Source organism: Mesoplodon bidens (genome assembly GCF_964165515.1).
Source record: "Mesoplodon bidens genome assembly, chromosome: 4".
Lineage (NCBI taxonomy): Eukaryota > Metazoa > Chordata > Mammalia > Artiodactyla > Ziphiidae > Mesoplodon > Mesoplodon bidens.
Window position 1 is genome coordinate 78,992,233 of NC_138160.1, and position 27,774 is coordinate 79,020,006.

General features: G+C 38.7%; 1 protein-coding gene across 30 annotated transcripts in view; it reads left to right on the forward strand.

Moving 5' to 3' along the window:
- Positions 1-27,774, forward strand: part of LOC308615945 (uncharacterized protein) — a 639,507-nt gene that overhangs the window by 187,288 nt on the left and 424,445 nt on the right. For 10 of the 30 annotated variants that reach the window (XR_014015660.1, XR_014015661.1, XR_014015662.1 and 7 more), the window contains 2 exons: positions 10,427-10,485; positions 16,975-17,060. The exons of 19 other annotated variants lie outside the window; for them this stretch is intronic. The gene's annotated coding sequence lies outside the window, so the exon portion shown is untranslated. The remainder of the gene's footprint in view (positions 1-10,426; positions 10,486-16,974; positions 17,061-27,774) is intronic. One more of the 30 variants, XR_014015668.1, reaches the window with a different exon arrangement.

Below are 27,774 nucleotides of genomic sequence, written 5' to 3' on the forward strand. Positions count from 1 at the left end.
GGTCCAGTAGGAGGGGACTCACAGAACGATGTTTGAAGGGATGTGGAAATGGCTGAGAGCAGCTGCAATTTATCAACCTGAAGAGGAGTCTTGATATTTTAACATTCAGGAAAAGTAAATATTATTATATATATTTTGTATCATATTGGTCATAGGAGCCTTCCAGAATTAAGCTCTAGCCTCCACTTACTGATTACTAACAGAATGTGTACATACCCTCAGGGTTGACTTTCTAGGTTTTGGAGTTGCTCACTGATGCCCCAAGAAGGCATCCATTTTAATTAGGGCTGCAGTGTGACCTAATATTGATATGTTACTGTCCAAACTCGCCCCTAAAACCTGATAGCCAATGTCGTAATGATCTTAGAGCAAACTCACAAGATGGTATGAGCCCCAGGCAGCACCAGAATTGCTTAACATGGGCTGACAGGAATGTAGCTGTAGTAAAGTTTTTCCTATTTCAGTCTTCAAAGGAGCACAGGTCAGGAAATTTCTCTTCTATTGATTTCACTTGATCCCTCTCCAAACTATGACATCATTGCCTACAATTACATGTATCTCTTTAGTATACTATGGGTGATCCTATCTCTTCCACCTAATTTAGAGGAATAATGTGGAGGTCTTGAAAATGGTATGAACTTCTGAGGAAAAAAAAGTTATAGGTAGGGGTTATGGGGACATGTGTATGCATATGACTGATTCGCTTTGTTGTGCAACAGAAACTAACACAGTATTGTGAAGCAATTATACTCCAATAAAGATCTATTAAAAAAGAAAAAAAAAGTTATATGTAATTTAGATGATGAATAATCTTCAAACAACTCCCTGAATTTGAGCTCCAATTAGAGAGGAATAATTAGACATGTTGGCATTGAAGAAATAAAATATTTCAAACCACTCTCTGATCTTGGTCATGTCTCTTTTTCAAAGTCCAAAAATTAAACATAATGATGGATTAGATAAGTAAGTTTATTATTCACCATCTGGTTATGCCACTTGATGAACAGACTGGAGTTTCTCAGAGACCTTCTTTTCAAAGGCTCCCCTGGGTTAACAATTCCCTCAAGCCTGTTTTTTTGTGGTGTCTTTAAACCACATGTCACTGGGTTTAATTGCCTATAGCAAAGGCCTCTCAACTTTATTGTCAAACTCTTTTATCCATAAAAATTATTTGACTTCTTAAGTCTTATAATACACTTTATACATTTACTACCAAAATAATACATTATGTATGTCGTAAAACTGTTTGCATAGTTCATTTGGAAATTTCTTGTGTACTGCCTTGTGAAAACCTTGTATCTTGAATTGTTTTTTAAATAGTTAATTGTCATTTACATTTTCATTGGTTTATGTTCCCTTTTTGTCTCTGATTAGATTTATAAAACTAAGGTCAAGAATTAAAAAAAGAAAAATATTCTCTACAACAGAACCTTTCGCTTAACTGGAGTCTTGTCGGGTTTTGCCCCATTTGTGTGTTCAGCAGCAAGCCACTTAACTTGTATGAGTACTGAATATCTCATCTGTAAAGGAAGGGCTTGGACTAGATGATTTCTAACATCCCTCCAGCTTTATAATTTGGATGATAGGATTTGACTTGGCAAATCTCCCAGAGAGATGTTCTCTGGGTTTGAGAAGGCTGTCCTAATTTGACCATGGATGTTATGAATTTAGAAAAAACTCTTTTAGAAAACTCCCCAAAGACAAACGCCCTAGAGGCTTGGTGTCCTAAACCATCTTCCTGCTGCACGGCTCAGACAATAGGTTGAGGGGTGCCACTGTGGAATGCCACACCACAGCATCACAGCGGCAGGAGGCTGGTTGCACACGTGAATCATGAAACTGTCAGCAACAGCATTATTCATAAAGAGAACTTCAGTCGAGAGCTGAGTTCAATAATTTTTAGCCCAATATGCCAGCACTTGGCCTTCTCACATTTTTTGTTTGCATTATGTTAAAAATCCTGATTTTATTTTCTAATCCTTTCTGTGTGAGCTGTGGTGTTTAGAGAAATAGATGCATAAAAAATACATATAAAATGCCACATCCTGTAAACATAGCTTACGCTGATTATTTTAAATGTTTTCTTTACTCAAGCAGGTGGATTTAGGACATAACAGTAATAATAAACACTCATCTAAAGAACAGATTTTGATCAACGAAGTCTCCCATTGGTTATATATATATAATCTTTACTCTGTTGGTTTTCCGAGGGCAAAAATTGCACAAAAGAAACAGACCACAGCTCTTGCAATATAATACCAGTAAAACAAAACAAACAAAAGAAAAAGCACACAAAAAACCAAACAAACCCCACCCCCCCAGAAAAGCAAACAGAACCTCAAGACAAAAACTGGCCTAACAATGCAAACTAGAACTTAAATAAGATCCTACCACACCTAGGCAGCCACCCATATCCAGTCTGTATCCTGGAAAGACTTATGACTAAGCAAAGAGAGGAGAGACCATGAAAAGAATCAGTCATAGATTTTTAATTTATAAGCACAGACTGATCCAGGGAAGACTTACAGCAAATTTTATTCCAATGCCTCTTGCTGTTTTTTTTTTTTTTTATCATACAATCTGTGTCTGTCAGCAACAGCCTTTGATTGCTTCTTTAGCCAACCTGAAATGCTAGGAGGATCCTTGTTTAACCAGTTTTTTTGCGGTACGCGGGCCTCTTACTGTTGTGGCCTCTCCCATTGTGGAGCACAGGCTCCGGACGCGCAGGCTCAGCGGCCAAGGCTCACGGGCCCAGCCGCTCCGCGGCAGGTGGGATCCTCCCGGACCGGGGCACGAACCCGTGTCCCCTTCATCGGCAGGCGGACTCTCAACCACTGTGCCACCAGGGAAGCCCAACCAGTTTTTAATAACTACGTCTCTATGCCACCCTCACCATCATTTACTTTGTTTTCAGGACCAGAGATCTTTACTCACATTATATTTAAGGATCTGTTATAATATTATCAAGGGGGGTTAGAAGTAATTATATAGGAAATGAAAAATCAAGAATCTTATATTTCTGTCCCAGGCAAGGACCATAAATCAGTTGTGCCGCAGCAGTCCTCTTTTCCATGGGATTATCTTTATGATAACACTGATGATAACACATTTGACATTTTGTGTAAAAGATGCTTTATATTTGTCATATAGAAAATATGAATGTGCAGTCAGCACTGGCATCTAAGCAGTTGTAGATACTGTGGTTAAACACAGGAGGAGATTTCCTATGAAAAGTGGACAAATGTGTATTACATGAAAGTGATTGTCAGCGCTACTTTAAGTAGATACTGCTGCCCTTAGTGAGAAGAATGTAGAATAAATGTCAGTTGTTTTTATTTCATGCCTAGATTTTGTTTGTTAAAAGTCAGGTTAGTTCTCTGATTATATGATTTAAATGCTTGGATTGATTCAGTATCATTAATAATTTTGCATTTTGTGACCTCAGTTGTTCAAGCCAGCTGTTTTGCTCACCAGGTATGCTCAAAGTGGGGAGAAAGGCAAAGTCTGTGAGTCAACTGAAGCCTGATATAGACTTTCCATTAGATTTAAAAAGAAAAAATTTAAATCATGATATTCCATGTGGAAAATATACTCTATGGTCTTTTTTTTTTTTTTTTTTAATGCCAATGAAATCCCCACAGCATGTTCAAGGCTAAATAAACAGGGAGGTTGCAGACCATGCTTATACTTTATAGTCTGGGTATTTGGGAGACTCTCTGAGTCAGCACCCTTTCTTCTGTGCCTTCTGCCCTCCCTGTCTAGGAAGGCCAGTGTGGGTAGGGCTAGCCTTAACTGTGGGGACAGTCAGTAGGTGGCTCTTTAAAAATGCTATTTTCCCCCCTGTTAATTTGTCCTTTTCAGATATCTACCTATTTATCTACCTATGACGTATATATATGTAATTTATTCACTTGATAAAATGCATTGAGTACATTTATGTACAAGGTATGTAGAAGACAGAAGATAGAAAAACAAGTTTCAGTGAGCCCTTTAGCTTACAGAGATATGTAGAAAATGAGACATAGTCACCTATAAATATAATATAATGTAGAAAGTGTCAAGTGCCATAAAAGGGAAAGAGCAGAAGTACTCTTCCTTTGGGTTAAATGAACATATACTCTGGGTACAGCCTCATTTTGGCTCCAGTCTGGATAATTGGTCTGGCTAGCCCATCATCTCGCAGAATCTGAAACAAGAGAACCCATGAGGAGTAAGATTTGCTGGACGAGGCATTGCAAAATCAGATCAGGAAGATGGTTGGCTGATTGTTAACAATCCATCTGTAAATCTTTACTGAGTCTCCACTTTGGGCTGGGCGATGGGGATATGGAAGAGAACAAGCCAGATGTGGTCTCTGCCCTCCAACAGTCTGAAGTTGTTTCAGTGAAGAGCATGATCAACCAGAAAGCAGGAGAGTGTGCAGAGAGAATAAACTGGAAAAAAAAAAAAAGTAACTTTACCTGGTTATAGTTATGCTATGCGTTAGCCAAGAATGTGAATAAATGTCATGAGTCTAGATCTAATATTTCCCTTTTTTCTCTCTTTGCATTGAATCTGTCTGTGAATTAGGCAGAAGTACCAGGAATTGTAGTGGGAAATAGGTTCTGGAATGGTCCAGAGCCTGGCTGAGGGAAGAGGAGGGAGAATTGGTGGGCAGCCTTGGTAGTGCAGTGGGACATGAAGAATGGGAATTCTGGGAAGAGATGTATACATGGTTCTGTACTGGAGATGCTGCCATTTATGGTTATATTTATAAATATTTTGATTCTGAGAAGATTAGAAGTGGCTGAGGAGAAAGGGAGAGCTCTGAGGGGTGTCTGGCAAGTGGGTGATAGGAGAGTATAAAGCAACAGTGGAATCTGACAACTCAGCAAATTCCTCAATCTTTTTTCCCCATTAGCTAAGGAGATAGTGTCTTTGGGTTGGTGATAAGAGAAGACAAATGGAATGGAGAAGGAGGATAGAGCAGAAACCTAAGCCACAGTTGGGCTGAGTGCCCTTCTCTGGGGAGGATATATGTATGGAGAGGAGCAGAGATTGACTAAGGACAGATTTTAAACCAAGAAAGTCTATGTAAAAATGTGTTAAGTACTTTAAAGAGTTAAGTAATGTAAGAATCAATTGTATTCATTGTTTTCATTTATGTCTCCAGTCTGCCCTCTCTCCTCTCTTCCTGTTTTCCTCCCCTCCTTTCTTTCCCTTTTTTTTTTTTCCTTTTTTAAGTACTAATTAGGACATATAATTTCTTTTTTCCCTGGTGAATAACTTCCCATCTACCTAGTGGTGTGCTGATAAAGAAAAAAAAAGCGTATTTATGTACATACATTTATTATAAACTTTTTTTGTATGAAGGATGTATAGCACACAATTTACAAATAACAAAATATACAAGACTCTTTACTGTAAATTTCATATAGCCAATTGATTCTCACAGACTGCTTTTATTGATTTTTGCTGAACTCCTATATCCTTAGCCAATCTGTGGTTGCAGCTGATGAAAGAGCATAGTTTTGACGTGAATGTTGTTTACATTTTCATTAAAGTTAGTAAGTAAAACACAGGTAGATCAATGATGACAACTGTCAGAACTTCACTTGTTTGTCAGTGGTGTGATGACTTCTTTGCTGAACTAGCTAACAATTTTTGAATACTGGAGGAATAATTCCTGAAGGGTTTGTTTGTTTGTTTTTGTTTTTATTTTGTTTTATTCATAAGGTGATAACTACAAATAGGACACTAATCTGCATTATTAACATTTTCTCACTTTCATTATTCATTATTAGCATTTTCATCACTTTCTTAAATGTAAGCAATTAACAAAACAATAAATCAAGCCCCGACTGGTAGCTTTTGCCAATTTCCATGGTGTAAATACTTCCAGCATAGTGTCAACTGAATATGCAGTTGGCTAGTAATGGGCAGAAGCATACCATAACACATGAACCATTTCCTCCAATTCAGATACAATAGAGGTAAATCACCTCAACAGGATAGATAACAGTAAATGTAGTAAAATAATTAGGAAATGATGAATTTTGAGTATTTATGACCTTTCTTTTAATACATTTTTGAGAATTTATTGACTTAATTTTTAATATAATGAATTTAGTTGTAAGTTTCTATAATTTAATTTTTAATAGTGGCAGCATTTAACAAATAACTGAAAAATTCCTGAAACTGTAACAGTCAGCTCTCTTGGGCCAGAATGAGCTACTATTTTCATTATTATATTATAGTTTAGGAATCTAGGTCTCAGAGAAGTAAAATTTTTTTTAAGTCACATACCTACTAGGAGATTCATCTTTTTTTTTTTTAAACATCTTTATTGGAGTATAATTGCTTTACATTGTTGTGTTAGTTGCTGCTGTATAACAAAGTGAATCAGCTATACGTATACATATATCCCCATATCCCCTCCCTCTTGCATAAGCGATTCATCTTGAACCCAGATTTTTTACTCCAAATCTCATGAAGACAGTCACTCCAGAGAATCTGGATAAAGGGCACCCCATCAAATACAACACAGAGAAAGTCATGCAGAGAGACTTTGAGATTCCCAGGAGCCTCTTTGCGCTACCTAACCTTACCAGTTTTCTCTGCTCTGGGCGTTTGGTTCTATTCCACCAAAGAAATTCCAGTTCTGATTCTTTCTAGACTGTACACTACTAGGTCAAGTTATTGCTATGAAGGATATCTTCCAATTTGCATAGTCTGTTAAACAATCAATTCATAGGTATTTGTCGAGTAGCTGTGAACAAGGTCCTGTGCTGGGTGCTGCAGTCATTCACCTCTCCATACACTTCTGACAGGTCACACTTCCTCTTGTTTATGAGGGGAAAAAGAGCCAAGTCAGAATCACTTGTGTGGCAAGTCTACTATTCATTGGATTATAAAGCTTTAATGTTTGGACGTAGGTTATAGTTTTAGTTTGGCAGGTTTCCCTCTCTAGTTAGAGTTAATAGTTTAATATTGGAACACTTTTTTTTGGGGTGGGGGGCTCTAATTTGTTTAAGAATTTTTAGAAGAAATAGAATTTCTCTCTCTCTCCCTCTCTCCCTCCCTCCCTCTTTCTCTCTCTTTGTACAGCTTCTGACTCATGATTTGTATTCTTGTTAATCTTTTCTTTTCTAACCAATAAAAATGAGTAAAATTGTGGTTCCTTATTTTTGCCATAGAATTAATGGGATCTGACCATATACAATCCCTGTATTTCGTCCCCCAAATGGGGTGTGTGGTATTCTAACATTTCACCAAAATATATATTTAAATTTTTTTGGCTTGTAATGAGTTAAAAAACTTTCCTCCTCAATCAATTCTTTTCTATTAATTTCAGATTTATCTAGGCAAACTGATATTAATAGTTTACTATCAAGTCAATAGGAAGATAACACATTTTGACTGGATTTTTCAATGTATGTGAAAAAATACTTAGCCTCAGATATATCTTTTTATGTATCAAACCAGAAGAAAATCAGCATAAGCTTTTTAACTTTATAGACTTTCCTTACTTTTATTATTGCTCTAACAGTAATACTCAGAAATGTAGTATAAACTAACTATGAAATAGTACATTTGAGTAAATGAAGTCAGTACAATACACAACAGTGGTTTTCCACTGGTCAGGACTCAGTTGATGAGAAGAGCCCATCGGTACATATGAATTTTGGTGATGTGCAAGGGGTTTCCACTTCTTTTTTCTGGGCAGCCAGTGCCAGTGAAGCCATCTTACTGGCCAAGATGGAAATTGCTTTAATTCTGAGGTTCCTTGTTGCACATTTATTTTAAAAAATTATTGAGCATCTGCTGAATGCCAAGCAATCATCTAGATTCTGGGGGTGTGAAGCACTGAACTAGACATACAAGGTCCCTGCTCTCGTGGAGACTATCATCTAGAGGGAGTGAAGTAAAAATAAACTAGTTAGCATAGAAATGATTAAGACACTCTCAAAGAAAGAGACATTTAATGAAGATGGCAAGCAGGGCAATGGGATAGAAAGTGATTGGGGTAACTTTACCCAGGGGTGGTCAGTGATGTCCTCTCTGAGGGGGTGACGTTGTTGCTCAGACTTGAATGACAGGAGGCAACTTTCTGTGGAGCAATCTGTTAACATTTCACGCAGCTGCTGTTCTTATTTATGTTGTTATGGTTAGACTGGAGTGATACTGCCACTCAGTGAGAGCAGTAAGTTCAGAGATGTGTTAGTTTTCTCACACTTTTGTAGCTGTCTTCTGCTATGTCCTGATTAATTAAAACAATTTTAAGCCAGTACCAAGAGTACATAGTTAATTTCCCTAGGAGCTCCTATTTGAAGCCAAACTACTGATGGATAATTTCACAAATACCGTTATGCCTCTAGTTAGGTCACTGCTGTGTAGCAATGATAGTCCAAGTGGGTAAGTGCTATCATAGTGGAAATCACAGGGTGCTATGAGCCTGTTTAGCTCCATTTTGGAGACCAGGTTAAACTTTTTGAAATAAGAGACTTCTAAACTGGTGTCTGAAGGACAAAGAGGGGTTTCCCAGACAAAGGAGCAGGGGAGCAGGAGAGAAAAGTCTTCCATGCAGAGGAACATGTGCAACAGCCTCCAGGGAGAGAGAATATGGTACCTTCAGGAAACCACAAATAATCTGAATTTGGCTGAAGAGTATAGCACAAGAGGAAAAGTGGTGCGAGAGAGGACACTAGCAGGAGTCAATTACAGAGGGGCTGGTGAGCCTTGTTAAGAAAGTAAGACTTTAGACAGACCTTCAAGATGGCGGAGGAGTAAGACGTGGAGATCACCTTCCTCCCCAAAAATACATCAGAAATACATCTACATGTGGAACAACTCCTACAGAACACCTACTGAATGCTGGCAGAAGACCTCAGACTTCCCCAAAGACAAGAAACTCCCCACGTACATGGGTAGGACAAAAGAAAAAAGAAAAAACAGAGACAAAAGAATAGGGATGGGACCTGCACCTCTGAGAGGGAGCTGTGAAGGAGGAAAGGTTTCCACACGCTAGGAAACCCCTTCGTGGGCGGAGACTGTAGGTGGTGGTGGTGGGGAGCTTCGGAGCCATGGAGGAGAGCACAGCAATAGGGGTGCAGAGGGCAAAGCAGAGAGATTCCCGCACAGAGGATCGGTGCCGACCAGCACTCACCAACCTGAGAGGCTTGTCTACTCACCCACTGGGACGGGTCGGGGCTGCGAGCTGAGGCTCGGGCTTCGGAGGTTAGATCCCAGGGAGAGGACTGGGGTTGGCTGCATGACTACAGCCTGAAGGGGGCTAGTGCTCCACAGCTAGCTGGGAGGGAGTCCGGGAAAAAGTCTGGAGCTGCCTAAGAGTCAGGAGACCATTGTTTCGGGGTGAGCGAGGAAAGGGGATTCAGAGCACTGCCTAAACGAGCTCCAGAGATGGGCGCAAGCCACGGCTATCAGCGTGGGCACCAGAGACGGGCATGAAATGCTAAGGCTGCTGCTGCAGCCACCAAGCAGCCTGTGTGCAAGCACAGGTCACTATCCACACCTCCCCTCCCAGGAGCCTGTGCAGCCTGCCACTGCCAGGGTCCCGTGATCCAGGGACAACTTTCTGTGGAGAACACAAATCATGCCTCAGGCTGTTGCAACGTCATGCTGGCCTCTCCCGCTGCAGGCTCGCCCCACATTCCGTACCCCTTCCTGCCCCCGGCCTAAGTGAGCCAGAGCCGCTTACTCAGCTGCTCCTTTAACCACGTCCTGTCTGGGTGGGGAACAGATGCCCTCAGGTGACCTACACGCAGAGGCGGGGCCAAATCCAAAGCTGAACCCCAGGAGCTGTGTGAACAAAGAAGAGAAAGGGAAATCTCTCCCAGCAGCCTCAGGAGCAGCAGATTAAATCTTCACAGTCAACTTGATGTACTATGCATCTCTGGAATACCATACCTGAATAGACAACGAATCACTACAAAATTGAGGCAGTGGACTTTGGGAGAAACTCTAGACTTGGGGTTTGCTTTCTCCATCTAATTTGTTTCTGGTTTTATGCTTATCTTACTTTAGTATTTAGAGTTTATTGTCATTGGTAGATTTGTTTATTGATTTGGTTGTTCTCTTCCTTTTTTTATATATATATAGATATATATATTTTGTTCCTTTTTCTCTTTTTGTGAGTGTGTATGTGTGTGCTTCTTTGTGTGATTTTGTCTGTATAGCTTTGCTTTTACCATTTGTCCTAGGCTTCTGTCTGTCCTTTTTTTTTGTAATATAGCTTTTAGCACTTGCTATCATTGGTGGATTTGTTTTTTGGTTTGGTTGCTCTCTTCTTTCATTCTTCCTTTTTTTTTTCTTTTTTTATTACTTTTTAAGTATTTTATTTTTAATAATTAAATTTTTTTTATTTTAATAACTTTATTTTCCCTAATTTTTTCTTTCTTTCTTTCATTTTTTTTTCCCTTTTCTTCAGAGCCATGTCACTGACAGGGTCTTGGTGCTCCAGCCGGGTGTCAAGCCCATGCCTCTGAGGTGAGAGAGCTGAGTTCAGGACATTGGTCCAACAGAGACCTTCCAGCTCCATGTAATATCAAATGGTGAAAGCTCTCCTAGAGATCTCCATCTCAATGCTAAGACCCAGCTCCACTCAACGACCAGCAAGCTACAATACTGGACACCCTACACCAAACAACTAGCAAGACAGAAACACAACCCCACCCATTAGCAGAGAGGCTGCCTAAAATCATAATAAGGTCACAGACATCCCAAAACAAACCACCAGCTGTGGTCCTGCCCACCAGAAAGACAATATCCAGCCTCATCCACCAGAACACAGGCACCAGTCCCCTCCACCAGGAAGCCTACACAAACCACTGAACCAACCTTACCCACTGGGGGCAGACACCAAAAACAATGGGAACTATGAACCGGCAGCCTGTGAAAAGCAGACCCCAAACACAGTAAGTTAAGCAAAACGAGAAGACAGAGAAACACACAGCAGATGAAGGAGCATGGTAAAAACCCACTAGACCAAACAAATGAAGAAGAAATAGGCAGTCCACATGAAAAAGAATTCAGAGTAATGATAGTAAAGATGAACCAAAATCTTGGAAATAGAATAGAGGAAATATAAGGAATGTTTAACAAGGACCTAGAAGAACTAAAGAGCAAACAAACAATGATGAACAACACAATAAATTAAATTAAAAATTATCTACAAGGAATCAATAGCAGAATAACTGAGGCAGAAGAATGGAGAAGTGACCTGGAAGATAAAATAGTGGAAATAACTACTGCAGAGCAGAATAAAGAAAAAAGAATGAAAAGAATTGAGGACATGGCTTCCCAGGTGGCGCAGTGGTTGAGAGTCCACCTGCCAATGCAGGGGACATGGGTTCGTGCCCCGGTCCAGGAAGATCCCACATGCCGCGGAGTGGCTGGGCCCGTGAGCCATGGCCACTGAACCTGTGCGTCCGGAGCCTGTCCTCCACAATGGGAGAGGCCACAACAGTGAGAGGCCTGCATACCACAAAAAAAAAAAAAAAAAAAAAAAGAATTGAGGACAGTCTCAGACACCTCTGGGACAATGTTAAATAAACCAATATCCGAATTATAGGAGTCCCAGAAGGAGAAGAGAAAAAGAAAGGGACTGAGAAAATATTTGAAGAGATTATAGTTCAAAACTCCCCTAATATGGGAAAGGAAATAGTCAATCAAGTCCAGGAAGCACAGAGACCCATACAGGATAAATACAAGGAGAAACATGGGAACACACATATTAACCAAACAATCAAAAATTAAATACAAAGAAAAAATATTAAAAGCAGCAAGGGAAAAGCAACAAATAACATACAAGGGAATCCCCATAAGGTTAACAGCTGATCATTCAGCAGAAACTCTGCAAGTCAGAAGGGAGTGGCAGGACATATTTAAAATGATGAAGGGGAAAAACCTACCACCAATATTACTCTACCCAGCAAGGATCTCATTCAGATTTGAGGAAGAAATTAAAACCTGTACAGATAAGCAAAAGCTAAGAGAACTCAGCACCACCAAACCAGCTTTACAACAAATGCTAAAGGAACTTCTCTAAGGGGGAAACACAAGAGAAGGAAAAGACCTACAATAACAAACACAAAACAATTTAGAAAATGGTAATAGGAGCATACATATTGATAACTACCTTCAATGTAACTGGATTAAATGCTCCAACCAAAAGACATAGACTGGCTGAATGGATACAAAAACAAGACCCATATATATGCTGTCAAAAAGAGACCCACTTCAGACCTAGGGACACATACAGACTGAAAGTAAGGTACTGGAAAAAGATATTCCATGCAAATGGAAACCAAAAGAAAGTTGGAGTAGCAATTCTCATATCAGACAAAATGGACTTTAAAATAAAGACTATTATAAGAGACAAAGAAGGACACTACATAATGATGAAGGGACCAATCCAAGAAGATATAACAATTGTAAATATTTATGCACCCGACATAGGAGCACCTCAATACATAAGGCAAATGCTAACAGCCATAAAAGGGGAAATCAACAGTGGCACAATCATTGTAGGGGACTTTAACACCCCACTTTCACCAATGGAAAGATGATCCAAAATGAAACTAAATAAGGAAACACAAGCTTTAAAAGATACATTAAACAAGATGGACTTAATTGATATTAATAGGATATTCCATCCCAAAACAAGAGAATACACTTTCTTCTCAAGTGCTCATGGAACATTCTCCAGGACAGATCATATCTTGGGTCACAAATCAAGCCTTGGTAAATATAAGAAAATTGAAATCATATCAAGTATCTTTTCTGACCACAATGCTGTGAGACTATATATTAATTACAGGAAAAAATCTGTAAAAAATACAAACACATGGAGGCTAAACAATACTAAATAACCAAGAGATCACTGAGGAAATCAAAAAATACCTAGAAACAATTGAGAATGAATACATGGCAGTCCGAAACCTATGGGATGCAGCAAATGCAGTTCTAAGAGGGAAGTTTATAACAATACAATCCTATCTCAAGAAATAAGAAACATCTCAAATAAACAACCTAAGCTTACACCTAAAGCAATTAGAGAAAGAAGAACAAGAAAACCCCAAAGTTAGCAGAAAGAAAGAAATCATAAAGATCAGAGCAGAAATAAATGAAAAAGAAATGAAGGAAATGATAGCAATGATCAATAAAACTAAAAGCTGGTTCTTTGAGAAGATAAACAAAATTGATAAACCATTATCCAGACTCATCAAGAAAAAAAGGGAGAAGACTTAAATCAATAGAATTAGAAATGAAAAAGGAGAAGTAACAACTGACACTGCAGAAATACAAAGGATCATGAGAGATTACTACAAGCAACTCTATGCCAATAAAATGGACAACCTGGATGAAATGGACAAATTCTTAGAAAAGCACAATGCTCTGAGACTGAACCAGGAAGAACTAGAAAATATAAGCAGTCCAATCACACGCACTGGAATTGCGACTGTGATTAAAAATCTTCCAACAAACAAGGGCCAAGGACCAGGCTTCACAGGTGAATTCTATCAAACATTTAGAGAAGAGCTAACACCTATCCTTCTCAAACTCTTCCAAAATACAGCAGAGAGAGGAACACTCCCAACCTCATTCTACGAGGCCACCGTCACCCTGATACCAAAACCAGACAAAGATGTCACAAAGAAAAAAAACTACAGGCCAGTATCACTTATGAACATAGGTGCAAAAATCCTCAACAAAATACTAGGAAATAGAACCCAGAGCACATTAAAAGGATCATACACCATGATCAAGAGGGATTTATTCCAGGAATGCAAGGATTCTTCTATATATGCAAATCAATCAATGTGATAAACCATATTAACAAATTGAAGGAGAAAACCATATGATCATCGCAATAGATGCAGAAAAAACTTTAGACAAAATTCAACACCCATATATGATAAAAACCCTCCAGAATGTAGGCATAGAGGGAACTAACCTCAACATAATAAAGGCCATATATGAGAAACCTATGACCAACATTGTTCTCAGTGGTGGAAAACTGAAACCATTTCCTCTAAGATCTGGAACAAGACAAGGTTGTCCAGTCTCACCAGTATTAGTCAACATAGTTTTGGAAGTTTTAGCCACAGCAGTCAGAGAAGAAAAAGAAATAAAAGGAATCCAAATTGCAAAAGAAGAAGTAAAGCTGTCACTATTTGCAGATGACATGATATTCTACATAGAGAATCCTAAAGATGCTACCGAAAAACTACTAGAGCTAATCAATGAATTTGGTAAAGTACCAGGATACAAAATTAATGCCCAGAAATCTCTTGCATTCCTATATGCTAATGATGAAAAATCTGAAAGAGAATTTAAGGAAACATTCCCATTTACCATTGCAACAAAAAGAGTAAAATATCTAGGAATAAACCTACCTAAGGAGACAAAAGACCTGTGTGCAGAAAACTGTAAGACACTGATGAAAGAAATTAAAGATGATACAAACAGATGGAGAGATATACCATGTTCTTGCATTGGAAGAATCAACACTGTGAAAATGACTGTAGTACCCAAAGCAATCTACAGATTCAGTGCAATCCCTTTCCCACTACCAATGGCATTTTTCACAGAACCTGAACAAAAAATTTCACAATTTGTATGGAAACACACAAGACCCCAAATAGCCAAAGCAATCTTGAGAAAGAGAAACGAACTGGAGGAAGCAGGCTCCCTGACTTCAGACTATACTACAAAGCTACAGTAATCAAGACAAGTATGGTACTGGCACAAAAACAGAAATATAGATCAATGGAATAGGACAGAAAGCCCAGAGATAAACCCACGCACCTATTGTCAACTAATCTATGACAAAGGAGGCAAAGATATACAATGGAGAAAAGACAGTTGCTTCAATAAGTGGTGCTGGGAAAACTGGACAGCTACATGTAAAAGAATGAAATCAGAACACTCCCTAACACCATACACAAAAATAAACTCAAAATGGATTAAAGATCTAAATGTAAGGCCAGACACTATCAAACTCTTAGAGGAAAACATAGGCAGAACACTCTATGACAAAAATCACAGCAATATCCTTTTTGACCCACTTCCTAGAGAAATGGAATACAAAAAATAAACAAATGGGACCTAATGAAACTTAAAAGCTTTTGCACAGCAAAGGAAACAAGACGAAAAGACAACCCTCAGAATGGGAGAAAATATTTGCAAATGAAGCAACTGACAAAGGATTAATCTCCAAAATTTACAAGCAGCTCATGCAGCTCAATAGCAAAAAAACAAACAACCCAATCCAAAAATGGGCAGGAGCCCTAAACAGACATTTCTCCAAAGAAGATATACAGATTGCCAACAAACACATGAAAGGATGGTCAACATCACTAATCATTAGAGAAATGCAAATCAGAACTACAATGAGGTATCACCTCACGCTAGTCAGAATGGCCATCATCAAAAAATCTACAAACAGTAAATGCTGGAGAGGGTGTGAAGAAAAGGGAACCCTCTTGCACCGTTGGTGGGAATGTAAATTGATACAGCCACTATGGAGAACAGTATGGAGGTTCTTTAAAAAACTAAAAATAGAACTACCATACGACCCAGCAATCCTACTGGGCATATACCCTGAGAAAAATATAATTCAAAGGGTCATGTACCACAATGTTCATTGCAGCTCTATTTACAATAGCCAGGACATGGAAGCAACCTAAGTGTCCATCGACATATGAATGGATACAGAAGATGTGGTACATACATACAATGGAATATTACTCAGCCATAAAAAGAAATGAAATTGAGTTATTTGTAGTGAGGTGGATGGACCTAGAGTCTGTCTTACAGAGTGAAGTAAATCAGAAAGAGAAAAACAAATACTGTATACTAACATATGTATATGGAATCTAAAGAGAAAAAAAAAAGGTTCTGATGAACCTAGGGGCAGGATAGGAATAAAGATGCAGACATAGGGAATAGACTTGAGGACACAGGAAGGGGGAAGGGTAAGCTGGGACAAAGTGAGAGAGTGGCATGGACATATATACACTACCAAATATAAAATAGATAGCTAGTGGGAAGCAGTTGCATAGCACCGGGAGATCAGCTCGGTACTTTGTGACCACCTAGAGAGGTGGGATAGGGAGGGTGGGAGGGAGATGCAAGAGGGAGGAGATATGGGGATATATGTATATGTATAGCTGATTCACTTTGTTATAAAGCAATAACTAACACACCATTGTCAAGCAATTATACTCCAATAAAGATGTTAAAAAAAAAAGTAAGACTTTAGATGAAGAAAAGGACAGTGTTCATTCAACACATTTTTATGAAGTGCCTCCTATGCACCATGCATTGTTCTAGCACTGGGAATACATCAGTGAACAAAGAGAAGTCTCTGCCCTCATTCAGCCTATATTCTAGTGGCGGGGAAAGGTTGATAATAAACACAAAACATCCTTTTTTTAAACATTTTTATTGGAGTATAATTGCTTTACAGTGGTGTGTTAGTTTCTGCTTTATAACAAACTGAATCAGCTATACATATACATATATCCCCATATCTCTTCCCTCTTGCGTGTAGCTCCCTCCCACCCTGCCTATCCCACCCTTCTAGCTGGTCACAAAGCACCAAGCTGATCTCCCTGTGCTATGTGACTGCTTCCCACTAGCTATCTATTTTACATTTGGTAGTGTATATATGTCCATATATACACTACCACTCTCTCACTTTGTCCCAGCTTCCCCTTCCCCTTCCCCGTGTTCTCAAGTCCATTCTCTAGTAGGTCTGCGTCTTTATTCCCATCTTGCCCCTAGGTTTTTCATGATACAAAACATTCTTAATTAAGTAAGGTGTCAAGGTTTGGAGGATTTTTGAGCTTGATGCAATATGGAAACAATTTTTCAGCTGGGAACACTCAAGAGATTGTAGGTTAACACCACAGAATGTATATATTGTTGACAATGGCACTTGAGATTTTGACACACTTTTCACTTTTCTAGGTGAAGCTAAACTACCATTTCAAAGACACAAGAACTCTTTCTGATCAGGATTGCTCCAAAAGCCTGAATCTTTTGAATTCTCAATAGTAAGTATTAATTAAACAGAAAGAGATTGGTGGATAAACTGGTAGCAAGAGTACTATTGATATCTTAAAGTTAATTGGAACTCACTGAAATTGTATTATTTTGCAGAGATTCTGTAGTAATGTTCCTTTAAACTTAGGGCTGCAGTGTCCAAACTTCTATGCTATAGAACTTTTCAAAAACTGTACTAAATTTGGAGGAATATGCTATTATAATATGTACCAATTCAAGGGAACTTCTTATTATCCAGGGTATTTGCCCTATAGTAATTAAGAGTTGGTCACATATGTAAGTTGAATTTAAGAAGTGAAGTTTTGTGGTTAAGCAAATTTTTGATTATTATTATTATTATTATGGAGACAGTGAAATTACATTTAGTTAAAAAAAAAAACTGCACTTAACCAACAGGGTAGGTTCCAATGAAGCACCAAGAGATTGCTCTAAAGATAAATTCCAAATTGCCATCAACTTCCTATTTTTGGAGAGAAGAAAGGAATCCAATTTTAAGCCCTGTCTCTTTAAAACAAAATGCGAGGTGGTGAACTACGTGGCACTTTTGATTATATGTTGAAACTGCACTAAATCCCTGAAATCCAAAAGAATATTGCACTCTGGTCCTTTGTGCAGAATGCTCACATGAGTGCTCACAGGAACCAATCCAGAAGCAAATTGCTGCTGATAGTAACTGACAGCATGAATTACTGCACTCTCAGAGACTCTGCCAGCATCAACCCATATGATCTCACTTTTGCTCATATGGCAAGCCGAATCTGTGCATGTGCTAGAACCAGCCTCTCAAGTTCAGGGAACAGCAAGGTTTCTCAGCTGTTGTTTGAAAATAGCCAGCACCTTTGAAGTGAACCACCATGCCATCTCATCAGCTCACCCTTATAAAACTAGGGAAGATTTTTCCTTTGCTGAGTTTTTGACCCTAATCATGTAGAGTCCCTTAGAAAAAGGGGAAACTGACTTATCTGTTTGTCATATGAAAAACAGACGAGTCAGTGAATGCGGAGGACAACATCAATTTTTCTTCCACAAAAGAAATTGCCTCTGGGTCTGCCCCCTGCTATGGTCCATTTGTAGACATTCTGCTGCTGGTAATTGCTGTGCTGATTCATAACAACCTTCAGAAATCCTTCTCTAATTTGGAATGGAAGAAGAACTATACTCTTCATTAGTAATGCTCAATTGAACTAAAATATATATGATGGGAAATTCTCTAAAAATGAATTTGTATATACCAGCACAACCAAGATCACTAAAATATAAATCAAATATAAGAGGAGCTCATCCCATATATATATGACTGTGAAAAAAACAGGAACTAGAAACATTTTTCCAAAGGATGAAATCATAGACCCAATATCCAAAACCCAAGACCAGTCTTCAGATTTCTTCTCTTATTTCAGTTAATTACAAAACTCACCTAAATAGTACCAAAATTATAGGGGAGAAAACTCTTATGGTTTAGCCTTTGCCCATCATTAGTAATATAATCTACTGTTTCTGGGAAAACATGGACCTTCTGAGGTCTTGAACTCTGTTCTTGGCAGGTAAGAAGCCTTCCAGGTCATCTTTAAAGGCATATTTATTTTTAATTCTTAAGTCTACACATGTTTTCTGTTAATAAGTTGGAATCTTAAACAAGATTGTTATTCACTCTATTTATTTACCTTAGAAAGTACTCAGTTCTTCTGAAACAATGGTCCCTTTGAAAATGGGTGCTATTAAAATAGAGGGAAAATAGCCTTTCTTTTTTCAGTCCATGTTTTTGGTCTCTCTAGAAGGGGTGATGAACGTCAGGCCTTGCAGGATATTTCTTCCAAGTTAGCACGGTTCTAATGAGAGACATGAAAAATGGGAGAGCCTTGTTTGTCATGGGCTAGTTGAGGGCACCTTGAAGGGGAAGTTTTGGGATTGAATGATCCTTTCTGTCTGCGGAAAGTCAGAGGTAGAAGACAGACAAGCCCAGCAATGGTAACACAAGGTAATACAACAGAGTAGTGAGCAGAATGAGCACTTACCTCTCAACGTGGATGTTCCACAGGCCTCTCCTGTTCAGCAGATTCAGAACTCAACCAATCATCTCTTGCTCCTCCTCCTGAATTCCTGATCTCAGTGAGTCTCATTGTCTACTCCAGCAAGAAGGCAGAGAAACCTGGGGTTCCCTCTTAACTCCTTTCTGTCCCTTGTGCACCATGGCCCAGCCATGACTAAGTCCTGTCACTCCTCATTCATTTATCTCTCTCAGATTCTCAAATTCTCTTCCATGTTCTTTTGTTGTTGTTGATGTTCTTCAGTAAAATTGTACAGTTTTATTTATATTGTTCCTGTCCATTTCTTTTTAATTTAATTTTATTTATTTTTTTATACAGCAGGTTCTTATTAGTTATCCATTTTATACATATCAGTGTATATATGTCAATCCATGTTCTTGATTCCCATACTAAGTAACCATGTCATCTTCTTTACAAATTGGTCTCTCAACTGCCCTAATCTTGCTCTCTCTAATCCGATCTCCACACTTTCTAAAAGATACATCTGATCATCTCATTCTTCTGCTTAAAATGATCCCCACTGCCTTCTAGAAAAAAGTAAAATCTAAACTCCCTTGAATGACATATTTACCTCTCAATCAGCATTCTTTCTCTCCACCCTTGCTTCATCATATATAATTTCTGTCTTGAATGCCCTCCCCTCATCCTTTCTTCTCTTGGAAAATTCCTACTTGTCTTTCAAATTTTGATTCAGCTGTTATCTCCTCCAGAACACCTTTCCCTGACCCTCTTCCTGGCCCCCATCACAAAATGTTCCCACTGTACCTCTTTTGATGACTGTGCATCATGCATCTTGAGGGCAGGTGCACTGGTTTTATGGTACTTACTCAGCATCTAGCATAGCGCCTGGCAAATTGCAGGTGAATGAATGCAAGGAGTAATCAGAGAAAGTCACAGAGAAGGTGGAGTTGAACTGACTCACTTTTAAAAATTTTTCCTTTTGTTTACTGTAGGCAATGTATAATATTAGGATTTGGTTTACCATAAACAAGGTACATATATTTGAAAAGTAATGTTTTTAATGAAAAATTTTAATTAAAACTTCTAAGATTAAAGTTAAGTCTAGGGCTTCCCTGGTGGCGCAGTGGTTGAGAGTCCGCCTGCCAATGCAGGGGACATGGGTTCGTGCCCTGGTACGGGAAGATCCCACATGCCGCGGAGCGGCTGGGCCCGTGAGCCATGGCCGCTGAGCCTGCACGTCCGGAGCCTGTGCTCCGCAACGGGAGAGGCCACAACAGTGAGAGGCCCACGTACCACAAAAAAAAAAAAAAAAAAAAAGTTAAGTCTAGTAAGAACAGGTGGCACTTTTGATATCATTTCAATGACTAATTCCTATTCAAAATTAATTTCTCCAGAGTTCCACATAATGTATTCACAAGACTCATCAATGTTTGTTTATTAAAGTCATGAACTGACTCATACTTGAGGGAGAAATAAGATAATGTAGAGAAGAGTGTTTGAGGCAGATGGAATAACATGTACAGAAGCATGAGAGAGCTTGCCATGTGTAGAGAAACTACAGATGGTTTAGAACTGCTAGAGAATAAGAGGTGAGATACAGAATTCTTTGGCATGAGCCATATTCACAGTTATGACACATTTGTTATAATCTGTAACCAGCTTCTCTCAAGGGTTGGAAAGGCTTCCTGCTGCTTTTCTTGAGACTCTACGTATAGTTAAAAACGAAAAAGCATATAGATCCCTACTTTTCTTTTTCTTGTTTACATCCTTAATGTACTTGTTTTCTCTTCTTGCCATCAGATAAAGAATGCATTGGTGTCTCTGAGAATATTCACAACAGGAAACATGCTTACATTTATAAAATGATCAAGCTGTTATTTCTTCATTCCCTGGTAGAATCTCTTAAAATCTTCATCTGGGGTGAAATATTCCAGATTACTTTTAGTCCCTGATTCAACTTCATTAGAAAAGTTCAGAATTTATACGTCACGATTTTTCTTCCTCTGGAGTCAGTGCAAAAATTTTTTTCAAATGAAAATTTGGGCAAATCCTGATGAGTTTCCAGATTCTGTGTATCAGGGCCTGCTTTTGTCCTTTGCCTCCTTCCTGGGGCTGCTGTTACCTTCTGAGGTGGACTTAGCACACAGGGCAACAAATGGACTTGAGGAGCCACAGTTAACCTCCCAAGAGGGTTAGCAAGACTTGCAGGCCACTGTGCTGTTTTTCTCATTTCTCTCTATCACATTAACTGTGACTCAGGTCTTTGTTTCTCAGAAGGAGAAAAGTGAGGTGCAGACAGCTGGAGCATCACTGGTGACTCAGTGGTAGAAGACAATTTAGGAAGAATACAGCTTCCCTAACTTTTGATTCTGTATATTTATTTTTCTCAATATTTAGTTTGTGGTTATTTCTTTATTAGGGGAGTGGGAGAAATATCATTTAATACTTTAAATGACTTTATATACAGGAAACTGAAAAAAGGGCCAAACTCGCAATATTTCATTTATAGTTAGTTGCATAAATACACAGACATTAAAATAGACAATTTAGAGGTTGTAACCTTCTTTTTTTGTTATATAAACATACCAAGGAAGATTAGAAGTGGCAGTTTCATCTGTTGTTTTTTTAAACAATTGGAAAACCTCAGTGACACCAGTTTTCAAAACAGAACATTTTTCTAATTTCTATAAAATAAGTGAGGAAGATAACAAAAGCTGTGTTAACTTCTTATTTATATGCATAACATTTAAATAAAGTCCTTGTGATTAAAATGCCTTTTGTATTTAGTATCCATCTTTAACTTCCTCAGTGAGGTTCTTCATATTGTAAAACTTTGAGTTTCTCTCTTTGTTTTCTCTTCTCTTCCACATTTTATGCCCTGGCAAATAGCCCTCTGGGTTAGAAGTTCCCTTCACATTTCCTAGGGTGTTTCCTAGTTAGCCTGCTAGTGGTCAGTAGGGCACTAATGAGAAGGCATCTGGTGACTTGAACTGGAGACTCTTGGCCAGTCAAGAAGTCCTCACTTGTGCTTGGGAGTAGGGTCTGAAGCAAAGGATGGGCTTCACCTCAAGAGCCCTCCTCTGGGTTGAGATAAGGAAAGGAAAGCAGTATTCTACTTCTGCACAGGCTCTGGTTATCACCTAGGATTTAATTACAGGTAGGTCTAAAGAAAGACCTTTAATCATGGAGTCCTGTCTGGAAAGGGATGGATTGCTTTTAAATCAAGGGTAGGCAAAAGTTTGAACTCTTCCAAATATTAGTGTTATAGATCAGATTTTTACCATATAAATATTGGACATAATGTGTGATATACAAAGGTTGATGGAGAATTTTAATACAATATAGTATTAATTCATTTATTTATTCAACTAATATTTAGTATATTCTATAAACCAGGTTCTGTGATAGATGCTGGTAGATGCTGATAGTCATAGGCAAACACAACACAGTCTCTGCTCTAGTACAGTCTATTTTTAAAATACAGTGTCTTTAGATATAAATATAAGTAAATATTAAGAAAGTACCTATTTAAAAAATATTTCCTCTTTTTGCTTTGATAAAGCAAAAATTGTGTTTTTGTGGATGATTAGCTAATTACCATTTCCCTGGCTACTTTAACAGAATAAAAATGTGTACTTTTAATAATTATTTAATAACTTAAATAATTTAAAAATTAATTAAAATAGTTTGAAAAGAAATATTTTGTATTTTGGTAGTCAGTATATATACATTTTGTCCAAGTAGAAAAACATCTCAAGAAAAATAGATCCCTTAAAAGCTATTTGGAATTTATTTCAGAAACACTGATAATTCTACATCTATTGCCAATAACTTAATTAAGCATTACTTTTAATTTCTTTATTATCTTTAATTTTTTTCCTGTCCTCTCATTTTTTTTCAGCATAAAATCCAGAAGAAAGAGCTTCTGGACCTGCATTTGAGAACTTGGTTTAAGTCCAGGCTTTGCTCCTTGTGGTTGCATAACCTTGGGAAGTCACATTTACTCTATCTTGGCCTAGTTTCTTCATCTGTAAAATGATAGGATTATATTGAATAATATTTGAAGTCCTTTCCAACTTTAACATTCTCTGGTTCTTTAATCTTTTGGACTTGGGGGCAGAATGTAGACACATGGACATGAACACATGATGAGATATGGTATTAAAAATAGAAACTACCTAGAATTTCGGATTTAGTTGGAGTTATGAATGAATTCTGTTTTGCTTATACCACAACACAGACTTCTCTCTGCTAGATTTATAGTTTACCAATTCATATTTTCAAAGGAAAATGCATATATGTGAGTAAGCGAGGCATTTGAAATGAATGTAGCATTTAATCACAGAAATTCAGAGTCACCCCAAACTGGAGATACCAACATTATCCATGTCCAGGGCAGGTACAGCTCAGATAATATTGCTCTCAGATTACATCCCAAGTCACAGGACAGTGCATCATAGCACTATCCTGTAGGCATCCTGTTGATGCAAGGCCCCAGGATCCCACCTCACTTCTGACATCTTCTCACTTAGTCTTTTTTTTTTTTTTTTTTATGGTACGCGGGCCTCTCACTGTCGTGGCCTCTCCCGTTGCAGAGCACAGGCTCCGGATGCGCAGGCTCAGCGGCCATGGCTCACGGGCCCAGCCACTCCACGGCATGTGGGATCTTCCCGGACCCGGGCACGAACCCGCGTCCCCTGCATCGGCAGGCAGACTCTCAACCACTGCGCCACCAGGGAAGCCCTCACTTAGTCTTTTTTTAAAATTTAGTTTTAGCTGTGTTGGGTCTTCGTTGCTGTGCATGGGCTTTCTCTAGTTGCGGCGAGTGGGAACTACTCTTCGTTGTGATGCGCGGGCTTCTCATTGCAGTGGCTTCTCGTTGTGGAGCATGGGCTCTAGGCGTGTGGGCTTCAGTAGTTGTGGCACGTGGGCTCAGTAGTTGTGGCTCGTGGGCTCTAGAGCGCAGGCTCAGTAGTTGTGGCACACGGACTTAGTTGCTCCGCAGCATGTGGGATCTTCCTGGACCAGCGCTCAAACCCGTGTCCCCCGAATTGGCAGGCGGATTCTTAACCACTGTGCCACCAGGGAAGCCCTTCTCACTTAGTCTTTCCTGATCCCTTCCTAAGTTGGAAACACTTTCTTCCTTCTTTATGGTCGAGTTCGCTTGCATTCAGTCTTGTGTTAAAATTAGCTGCATACAATTCTCTCTTGCTCAGTGGTTCTTAAGCTCCCTGAGAGAACGTATCTGTCTTGTTTACTGTGTATTTCCCATGGTGCCTTGCACAAAGTAGGCACTCAATTGTTTTTGTGGAATAGTTCAACTCAGTTGAGAGACTACTGAAGTTAAAAACAACTACAGGCTTCCCTGGTGGCGCGGTGGTTGCGGGTCCGCCTGCCGATGCGGGGGACGCGGGTTCGTGCCCCGGTCCGGGGGGATCCCGCGTGCCGCGGAGCGGCTGGGCCCGTGAGCCGTGGCCGCTGGGCCTGCGCGTCCGGAGCCTGTGCTCCGCAGCGGGAGGGGCTGAGGCAGAGGGGGGCCCGTGTGCCGCAAAAAAAAAAAAAAAAAAAAACCCCCACAACTACAAAAGTGTTGTGTTTTATCTCCTTTTAAGTTCCAATGCAAGGTTAGAGCTTGATAGAGGTACTGAGCTTGATAGCGGCAGAATGGCATCCGGTGAAGAACCTCATGTCTACTAAGGTATGGGAATCTTGGCAGCTCAGTCAAGATGAAAACAGATTCTTGCCTGGTGTTTTGGAAGGAGACTCCAAATGCCTTTGTAGTTACCCAAGGGATGACACACCTTTGGTTAGCCCAGTCACTGATCCACTCCCCCATCTGGGGCTGTCTACATTCTCCCATAGAGCCTGACTGTGGGTCATACTAATATTTCCTCACATGATTCATTACTTGCTGACTAGATAGGCCTAAGCCTTTATGTTGCACAAAAAAAGTACTAGCCTGAATAAAGAATGAGACACTAAGTAAGAAAACCACCTAGTATAGAAATATTTAGTAGCAAAATATACTGTTCTCTGTCCTTTTTGCAAATCACATTCTTCTCAGTTAAAATCACTTTTATTTTTTCAATAGTTTCTTCCATAAATATAGTAATATATTTATACTGTTATTTCTTGATTAAATCAACTTTAATTATTGATGTTTTCCTGCTCTGAATATTGTGGATTTAACTTATTGAAACACTACTCAACTTTTCTTCCATTCTTTCTCCCAATGTTTGTTATTATATTATTAATTTCAGGTTTTTTCTTGTTACTTTTTTCATGTCTGCAATAATAGTATGTTTTATTTCTTGTTCCCTCAACTTTAAGTGTACTTCTTGAATCAATACTAAGTAAGATAGTGATAATATTCAGTGGCCCTTTCAATGTGGTGGCTGTATCTTTCTATATTTTCTTCATTTTTTTAAAAAAATACTGACTTTTCTGTATTTTCTCTGTTCTCTTTCTGGAACCCCAATTGGTTGAACATTGAACTTTGTGGATTGATACTTTGTGACTCTTATCTTCTTTGTCATCTGTTTCATCTTTTAATTTTTCTATTCTATGTTCTAATTTTTTTAAATCTTTCTGCCCGTTTATGAATTTTTGATTTTTGCATTAAAAAAAGTTTAAGAGCTAGTTCTTACTGTGATCTATCCCATTTTTGTAGATTCTTATTCTTGTTTTTAAGGTTACAATATCATTTAAAAACTCATGAGGAGTCTAATTAGAAGTTAAGAAAAATATTTCTTATATTCCTTGCATTTCTACTATATTCTCCTGGGTCTGTGGCTCTGATTTTATCTTGATCTTTGTCTTTAATGCTGTTAGTCTTCCTCATATGTCTGGTAGTCCTTGATCATCTGTTCCTATTTTAGGCTAAATGTTTAGGTTGATTATTCCAGGTTGGGGTGCAAGTTTCCTTGACCGCTGCTCTATAGGTCCATTTCTTTCCCCAGGATGACTCTTCCCTGAATTGAAGGCTCTTTGTATGTAGGTAGGGCTTATTATCTGCAGGATTTACGTAAGGGTGGGTGGGTGAGAGACTGAGAAACCAGAACTCACACTAGTACCCTATACTTTTCCCAGGCAGCTTACTCAATTCCTTTAGGTGCCTGCGCTGTTTTTCTCTCATAGGAGTGAACACTGGGTTGCCTTTTATTTTACATGCAGAGGTCCTGAGTGTGTTAGATGTATAAGTGTGTGTGTTTGTGTTTGTGTGTGTGTGCATGAACTAGTACAGCTATTTTATTGAAGGACTTTTGATAACCCCCCTCTTTTCACTGTCCACCACTGTATCTGTTCACCCAGAGCTGGCAGTCTCTCCAAAGTTCTATTGGAAATTAGGCTCCACCCTCTGCTGTGGCCCCTTCTGCTGTTCTGTGCTGCAGGCTCCTGTGCTCCATTTCACGTAGCCATAGAATTCTATCTGCTTTCTGTCCCTAGGAATTTACTGATTCATCTCTCTTGTTATCTTTGCTGTGAAGGCTTCATTCTCTTGTGAATTTCTTTATTATCTTTTTCATGGTCTCAGGAAAATGTAAGACAACCTGAGTTGTCAGCCTACTATCTTGAACTGGAACTCCTTTCCCATACTCTTGCTGTAGGTGCTGGTTCCCAGTTTGATGCGTACTTTAGCAAGCTTTTAAGGGAATTATTTTAGAGAAGAATACTATCCTATAAGATTGTAAGAAATTATAACTTCTATATCCAGCAGAAGCAGAAAACTACCATACCTGAGGAACTTTAGCTATATGATCCAATAATAACAGGCACATAGAGCTACTTACGTACCAGGGCCTGTTCTGAGTACTTTATATATATTAACTCATTCGATTCTTACAATAACAGTATAGGGAAAGTACTATAATTGTCCCCATTTTACAGATGAGGAAACTGAGGCACAGAGAGTTTAAGTAACTTTTCCAGGGTCACACAACTTATGAGTAAAAAAGCCAAGATTCAGATTTCATCTCCTGAGACTGAGCTCTTAACCTTTATGCTATATTGCCTCTCCTAATCATGTCATTAAAAAAAATAAACCATGAGGATAGAATAAAGGTGGAGTGTCAAATAATAGCTGATGAAATATTGTCTTTAAAAAATAAAACATTTTCAAGAAGAGACAAAAAAGTGAATGTAATTCCATGGTGATGAGGGATACTGAATTATGGAATTCTGGCTACACAATTAAAAATACTGTCAAGGGAAAGAAAATGGAGAGGCATGAAGAGAAGCTGGCATATTGCACTGTAAACTGTCTGATAAGCCTGGAAGATATCTGCGTAAATTGTGGATAGGACACTATGTAACTAAGGAGAATACAAAGGAATAGGACAAGAATTTCAAGACAGTCAAGGCCAAGGATTAGCTGAATCTCACAAAAACCACTAGAGACAGCAGCAGCAATTTTTAGAGCTATTTTCAGAACAATATATAGAAGAAAATTATAGGTCCATTGCTTGAGAATGAGGGTATCATGTTAAAAGAAAACACTGTACTTCCGCTTTTTTTCTGTCTATACCAAGAAGAATGACCTTTAATCTGGCAACATTGAAAGCTCATTGCATTAAGAGGTCATTGACACCCAAGATAAGAGATGCTTAATGATAACTTAAATATTTTAGAATTCAAATTCCAGGCCCAGACAAATTACATTTTAGGCAATAAACAATTTTACTGATATGATCATAGT